Below are 8,913 nucleotides of genomic sequence, written 5' to 3' on the forward strand. Positions count from 1 at the left end.
ACCCCTCCACCCCCCTTCCCCACCCACCCCTCCTACCTCCATCCCACAGATCCCCTCGCATAGAGATGGATGACTTGTCAGACAAAGGCAATAGATTCCAACACTTTGTGATTCGCCCACGTAAAAACCTGCAGCTCAAATGAGGAGGTCCCTGCATCCGACATCCAGGAAGGGGAGGGAGACGAAATGGGAAATGATGAGACTTTGGGGTGAAGAATCAAGGAAATTAAAGGCAGGGGGTAGAGGAGAGGTAAAGCACTGTCAGGCTGGTCTGTGATGTTCAAAGCGATGCTACTCAAATGTTTTCACGACTCCCCGTTGAAACACGATGAGAGTGTGACTTAGTGACAGGCCTACACACACACACATGGGAAGCCTTTTGCTTTTGGAGACACATTTCATAGTGAAACAACATAACATAAAAAAATGCATTGAGAAAAAAATAACTTTGGAAATTCTCTACATCTTCTTATAAATTAAATTCTTTGAAAATGTAAGTATCCGCGATTGTGCTGCGGACATTCAGAGGCTGGCGCCCCACTAACCCACTTTATGAGCTACTGGTTCAAAGTGTATAATCTCAATACGGCTCAGTTATTATTTGCAAATATGACACAGAAAAAGAACACGGGCTTGCAATCAAATCCGTTCCATTTTCGAAAAGGTGTTTCAGATTTTGCAGCCGTTTCACCCCAAACTTCTTTCTGTGTTGCCTTTGTAGCTTTACATTAACCGAGAGAAACTGCTTCAGTGTGTATATTGCGAGTTTAACATTTATTAGTGGAAGCTTCTATGCTCCATATTTTGACAGTCATGTTAGTTGTTTGTGTACAAACAGGAGGTGTGCAAGGTGAGCTCGCAGCCTGCAGAGGGAGAGTCAGTCAGTAGGCCATCATCACCACCACCATTACCATCCACTCAGCGCCTGCGTGCTGCGCCTGTAGATGGCGCTCATACAGTAGGTTACACAGCCCGCTGTGCAGGCGGGCTGATGCTATTGAGGTTGGCAGGGTCAAAGGTTGATGGTAAGCCTACTGTAGCTGAATTATTCACTCCTGATCACTTCAGGTGGAACTCAGTCTGAAAGAAAAGAGGGAAAAACGTCCAGTCAAAGACAATCCATAGATTTTAAAAAGTACTCAGTCTAATGGGCTGTGACAAAAGTTCAGCACCATCTTTTGCGTGTAACTGAGTTACGTTTGGCAAAAGTAGCTGCATTTTTTTTCAGCCGAGTGTCACAATTATTATCTATTATCAATATAACAAAATAGCTCAGGGTTTGTATACAGAGTTGAGTGAATTATTGTGGTGTTGGAAAGCAGGAATCTCCTGTCATTGATTCATTGAATTGTATGTTGGCTGGTGTGGTATTATATTTATAATAATAATAATAATAATAATAATAATAATAATAATAATAATAATAATAATAATAATAATAATAATAATAATAATAATAATAATAGAGTTTTTAAAGGCATTGGTAGTCTTCATGGCACAGGAAGTCCAGCTGCCCTCTGGACAAGTTTGAGGACGATTCCTCTTTTTGGTTGTGCTTTTTTGGGGGGGAGGGAGCTTCTGGTACAATATGTAGCACCATGGGCTGTAATTTCACACGTCAGTGCACTTTTGCCCTAAAGCTGCTGCTATTTCCCCCATAACACCCCGATTTGCCCCCCGTACCTCTCTGCACCGCTTCGATGACGTCCCCGTGTCACAGTACAGCAAAACAAACGGCGTGATAATTAAGAAACTGTTAGTCCTGACTTCACCTCTTTTAAAACCCCAGTCACCAAGGACCTATTGCGATTATTGTTTTCGATTTTTTTGTCTGCATAATACAATAACAAGCATGTGCACAGTTGTCACGCAGCGTAAGAAGAGTTGATTTAAATATATTTTAGACAATTCAAACAAGTACAAAAATGTTCCGGAATTCTACTGTTTTATTGATATCAGCAGAGGTTGAATAGTCCTCAATAAATGTTATGGGTATGTCTTCTGGACCATTTCTTTCTCCACAGTCTCGATTATAAGTTCTTTCCATTACTACTACTACTACTACTACTACTTCATAATAATAACAATAATATTGATAATAATATCAATAAATTCTTACCGGTTTTTATTAAGTATATTGAAGTGGAAAGACGGAGAAGGGAGAGAGAGAGAAGAGGAGGAGGAATCCTTATCTTCCGCTTTTTTGAAACATATGGCCTGTAACGCGCGCTCACGTCATCAATCGATATTGCTGTTTTTATGCTCCTCCACGTGTCTTTTCCGCGTGATGGAAGCCACGCATGGGGTCCTCAAACATTTTTGAGTCTGGGTCTCAGGATTGCTGACTTTCTCATTGGAGGCTGCAATAAGAGCATTTCATAGATACAAAGAAATGCAATTTACTATTCCTTATGTTTCTGACTTTCGGAATATTTTGAGGATCCCTACGGGCCCCTGACCCCAGCTTAGGAGAAAGGTTATGCTGAAACCCACCGCAACTTTGAATGTAGAGCTTGTTAAGTATGTGAACAAATAATTGTGATTTTAAAGGTGGATTTATTTTCATATATATGAGCATATAAAAATGTGAAACTTAATGCCCATAACATACAAGTAGTATTCATTTGCACTACTTAAACGACGGTATTATTACAACAAAAACCGAAGTCAGTTCTGATAAAACTTTCTTGTTATGCACTGTGCACATAATAATGGGCTCGAAACTCTTTGACTTGCTCATTTTTACAGCAAATTATTTGTTATGTTTCATGTAAAATACCTCAACACTATAATTCTGTACACATTTCCCTTGGATTTATTTTTGCCTATTAGCCCAAACATCAACATCATATCGGGAGTCACTGGCAACATCCCACAATGATTTGGTGTCTCCTGACACCCACAGCCATATGGGTAGGCTATGCCAAACTGCAGGATATCAGCTGCGTCCTTAGATTGCTTATTCATGTGCTTTATACCGGGAGCAGATGGATATCAATTTGACTCTATCCTCGACACCATCACAGATTGATTTTGTACTTGCTTTTAATTTTGCCATAATTAATTAGATCATTACAACAGTTTTCTATTGATCTTCTCATCTAAACCCAAAATTGAGAGGTGAATTAGATTATGATCTATGTTTTCAATTACAACCCCAGGCATATAGGTGCAGTTTTACAGCAATAATTAAAATAATAATAATAAGAAGAAGAATATCCAATTGTAATTTCTGACATATTATAATAAAAAAAGAGGAGTCATTGCAAAATATGGAAAGAAAAATGTGCCACGTTTTGGTTGATTTCAAAATAAACAATTTGAATAAAAATCCAGACATATGATCAGAGCTGCAGCGTGCACACAGTTCTGTCCAACACAGCACAACTACCATACCTGCAAACAAACACTGACATTAGTATGAGGCAGAGGCAGAAATCCTTACCTGATCGACCAGAGCTGTGAGGCATGGCTCTCCCGTGTCTAATGGTGCGTCTCCCCGATGCAGCCCAGTAGATCTGTCCGGCCTCCTGCGCTCCCTCCCCGGCTGGGCGTCGTGGTTCTCCCCGCTGTTCGTCCGAATCTTTGACCGATCATCCAAAACTAAACGGTTTAGGCGACAACAAAAAGAGGAAGCAACTCTGCTCCAATGACCTAGGAATTGATAAAGGGGGAAAATAGTAATCAAAGAAAACAGAGCTTTGCAGGTGCTGAATTAAGGGGAATTGCAAACTTAGAAGGATGTTTTAGTTTGCAAACAGTGCATTTCCAAAATACCATATATTGATCAGCCACTACTTAATTAATTTGTTTAACATTTTGCAATCCAGAGTTTATTTACATAATTTAAATTGATAATACGTTATATGGCTGAGTAGCTTTGCCCAAACCTAAACTCAGGTTGGAATTGTCTATGACATTTTTGTAGATGAAAAAAAAAAACCGTGGACAGATGGTGAGTTTAGATGCCTAAATGTTCTGCTTTTTTCATAAACATTGACAACACGGAGAATTAAGTACTTTATTATTTTTTTGGTTTTATGTGTGTGTGTGGTTATGAAGCTACTATAAATAAGTTTACAATAACACTGAATGCTTGTAAACATTTACAAGATTTAGGGTTCTGTTTGTCTTTCTCTCCCCCTCTCTCACATACCTAAAGAGTGGGAGGGGGGGGGAAGGCATAAATAACATAAAACGGTGGATTCAGTTAATTCTTATTTTTTGTGAATTAAGCAAACTTTCTTTTCTAACTAACTAACTAACTATATATATATATATATATATATATATATATATATATATATATATATATATATATATATATATATTCTTATAAGACATGGGTTGAGACTTTTTACAACAGTGATGTCAAAGTGCTCTTCTCAGGAGATTTAGTCCAGTCAGATATCACACAGATACATGCACTTCACAGAGGAAACTTTCTCTGTGTGTTTAACAGTGTGGAGGAATACAAAAAAAGGTATACGGGAGAGTATAAAACTTAGTAACTGGAACATTAACAGATGAATAACCGGTAAAAATGCAATATTACAATATCCACAAGAACGACAGAGCGTGGTAAAGCTATAAAATTCAACATTAGAAGATTATAGCTTCTCTATCGGCTATTTAACAAACATTTTGTATTATAAGACACTTTACAGCGCTTGAAGTTCAGTAAAGGCAATAAGACTGCCACTGGACCAAGGACCAGTAATGGATATTATGGAACACTTTATATCTAAGATACTCAGCTTGTGCTTCCTACTTGAAATATCATTTAAACAGTAGACCATTTTCCAACTGGGTGCTGTCTGCTTTTTAAAACATTGCATCTTCATGACAGGTGCACATGATTGTCTGTGTAGTCTTCTGTAGCATATTGTTCCATGTCTAATGTGACTGACAAACAGTTCTTTTTATATATAGAAATAATATTTAAATTTATCATGACTCACATTATTTTTTAAATTAATTACAGTAAGTAATATTACAACAATATTATGTTTATACTAAATCACTTTTAATTAACTAATATTTTTATGTAAAGCTCTCCATAAAAATCCATACCCTGCAAGAAACAGCCAAAATATGATTTTTTTGCTAAACAGACTGTAAGGCCAGTACACACACACACACACACACACACACACACACACACAATTGAACACACTTTTTCAGAGTCATTGTTAATTTCTATGAATAATAAAATTGCATTTACTACAAGTGACTGCTTAGTCTGTCTTGGTAATAATGATCTTAATAAGTATTTTTCTTCCTCTGTATGTTCAGGTGAGTCATTGGAGGTCTGTAGCAACATCCAAAGGGAGGAACCCAAATGGAGAAGCTTAAATGGCCACAAAGCTGTGCGGGCTGTCAGTAATGGAACCTAAGCTTTTCTTAGAGCCACAGACCACATTTATGGGTTATGACCAGAGTCTGCAGGAGAGGAAGATTCAAAATTGAGGGAGAGGAGTGATTTTGGTCTGATGGTGTTGGGGGGGAGGGCATAGTCCATTAGACTGGTCAATGGCATCTACTCTCTTCAAGATTGCCAGGGGCTGAAAGGGAGGGTGTGTGTGTATGTGGTGGTGGTGGGTCAGGTTAATGTTGAAGTATGTATCTGCAAACCCTCTCTTCCTGCCTCCTCTCAACGGACAGCCAAAGTTATCACCTGCACTTCCCCCCTTCATCCTCAAACTCCCACCTCCACCCCTCCTCTCTCCTTTTTAAAAATAGTGTCCCACTTGCTCATGGGCTGAACATTAAATAAAACTCCTCCTTCACCCTTCAAGCCTCCCCGTGTCTCCCTGGCACCATCTCCCTCTCCTCACTCGGAGGCCACTGTAACTCTATGCACCAGGCTTTGGCCTTCATTCATCACACTGCACACCAGCACATCAAAGTCCAACATACAGATACATACACATACATATTATTGTTTCATTCACAATATTTTTATTACATTAGATTAATGAACACCCATAATTTGTATCACATTTATTTTCCTAGTAAGGGAAATGAGTGGCCAAACTAAGACAACAGTGGGACAATATGTTTCCTGTCTGGTGTCTGGATGGTTTGCTGGAAATCTGGGCTGAGCGACAGCCAGTATCATCATCATCAACTCTTGCCAGCTTTTCATATTTAAAGCCAGCAAGGGTTTAATTACCAAATGATGACAGTGTCATATGGTACCATGATGGCACCGGATGAGGGTGTGTAGTGTGCGTACGCATGCATTTGTGTGTATACCTTTCTCTTTTTGTGTTCTACACATTTGTTTGTGGCAAGTGTGAGAGTGTGAACACCTTTGTGTGTTAACATTATGGTAGCAGGTAGATGAGGGGCCTGAATGGGGAGACAGAAAGTGGGCATGAGGTGTTAAGGGAGAAAAAAAACACAGTAAAACATCTGTAATTTGTAATTCCCTAGTATTCAATGGCTGCTCATGGATTAAAGATTAAAATCTATTGTCTTGACAGATGGGAGAGAGAGGGTAAGGAGAGGGGGACACTCATGCACATCCCATTTCCATTTGTATATGAGCGGCACAGTTTGGCTAATCACAGTGGAAAAATAAGCTGTCTGCTTGCCTCACTCTGGGCAATGCCACCATGAGCCTTAATTCCAGCTGTGGAGACATTAGAGACAGAGGACTCATTCTTGTGATGGCACTGTGTCAGCCTGCGAAGCGTATTTGTTTATTAATATTCCAGTGGGAATAAAGCACAGAGGCGCACTGTGATCAGCAGACAGGAATGACATTATAATACAGTAACTCCCACCTTCCCAAACTATCAAACCGGCTGTGAGGAAACGAGCTACCGAGGTGTTGTGGATGACATCAAATTAAAGCACTTTAGTTAGATCTTGAGGCCATGCAATGCAGCAGCGAAGGTGAGCGTCAAACTGTGGGTGATTACAACAAGAAAGGTTTTTTTCTAATTAAAATTTGTCACTGGCTTGTTTGAAATGTTGACAACTGTGCACTGAAAGAGCACACAATGCTGCATGGATGAGTTAGAATTTCTTGTTTAGTCTGTGTGGTCTGAACTGAGAGGGTTGTGTGTGTTTGTGTGTGTGTGTGTGTGTAGGGGGTAATGGTCTGGTCAGTGGAGTGAAGCAGACCACCTGAGAGTTGTTTTTGGGCATTAGTGTGTGTTCTCGCTCTCTCTCTTTCTCTGTGTGTGTGTGTGTGTGATACATGACACTGGCCATCTGAAGGAGGTGCCTTGCTCTCCCTCTCCAAGCTGCATGAAAGGGAGCTGAGAAGCCCTATGAATTAAAGCCTCTCTTCAATAAAACATCAGAGTCTTTCAGTAACACACGCTTGAGATGCCCCAGTAATTGACTTTTGGACTTTAGGATTTACATGAACCCTCCAAAAGCTGCTTACCTGTACAGTGATGCCCCTTGAGTCTGCATCCATTCCCTGCTGATGTGGATTTCCATAAACTCATGCAATCTTTTTTCTTTATTTATATATTTTGCATCTCTGATAAATGCAAAACTATCCACTGTAGATAATTTGAGGGATTTATTGAAGTGTTTGAATTTATTTATCTTGAATAAGAAATCTTGCCAAATAAATCTTTACTCCGAGATATTTGGCACACTTCTATTATAATGTAGTCACTCTGCAAGATTCAACTCAATGATTGTTTGCTTATTTATAGAATGAACATAAGCATTTACTTTTCTCTGATGGTTTTTATCTTCTTGGGGGGATTCAACATTACACTTGCAGCGCAGTTAATTTACTGTTTGTACACTAATGTTTGATATCTTTCAAAATTTAAAAAAATATTTTTTTTCCTCCCTTTCTTATATCTTATAACATATATGTGAATTCTGGGAGGGAATTGAAGACCAGCCTTATCACATTACACATTTGGATGCAGTAAGAAAATTTGACAGGAATAATTCTGGACACATTTGCAAATTTACTCCTCATCTCATGCAGCACATAATAAACTCTTTAACAAGATGGGGAAAGTAAGAGTGAAGGAAGATCTATGGGAGGGGCAGAGTAGCTTGGCAGATTTAATTAATTACTGCATATTAAAATGTTTGTTTACAGAAGTGAGCAGCTACAAGAGGTCCGATGTTAATTAATTTAAGGCGTACTTCCCCCAGCCTCAGCGATGTGTCACAAGCTGCAGATCTACTCCCTTTGGCAGGGACTCTGCGTCTCATTGGATATCCATCAATTGCTGTGAGGTGTGTAAGAAACAAAGATGCACGGTGCACAAATTAGACCCAATGTTAACATGATTGCACATTAAGATTCCTAATTAGCAGGAAGACGGAAAAGGTGAAGTCATTGAAGAGAGTTTGGTGCATGGATGGCTACTCAGGAAACAGTAGCTGAAGCATGTGTGCATGTATGTAAGAGCATCTATTTTCTGTTTCACTATTGAGGTCACTGTATGTTAAGCTAAGGGGCCGTGCTAAGTAGTACGGGACGGTTGTCTCTAAAGTGTTTGACGACAGATCCAGGAGCAGCTGGACAGAGACAGACTGCCTTACATGTGTGCTGTTTCTGTCTGATCTCTAGAGGTTCCCCTTTGGACAATGATGTATATAACTCCTCTTGGAGGTCAGCTGGACTGAGTCCAGAACATCACCTGCAATCAATAGTGTGGGTAAAGCAGGCCCAACTGAACGCATGTGAGGGCAAAGACTCCACTCAGTAGCCCACAGTGGGGAAAAAAAGGCCTGCATGGCCCATTGCCTTGTTAAAACCAAACCACAGCCAGGTTGACGCTTGGCACAGTGGTGTAAAAATAGAGAGACAGAAAGAAAAGAATGTAATTTTGTAGTAGAAGTGTGGCAGAGGTTGGAAACAGTACACACACTAAACAATGAAACATCAACTTTTAAAACGTCTATAGCTGATAACAGAGG

This window comes from Channa argus, chromosome 1 (genome assembly GCF_033026475.1).
Source record: "Channa argus isolate prfri chromosome 1, Channa argus male v1.0, whole genome shotgun sequence".
In the NCBI taxonomy this organism is placed as follows: domain Eukaryota; kingdom Metazoa; phylum Chordata; class Actinopteri; order Anabantiformes; family Channidae; genus Channa; species Channa argus.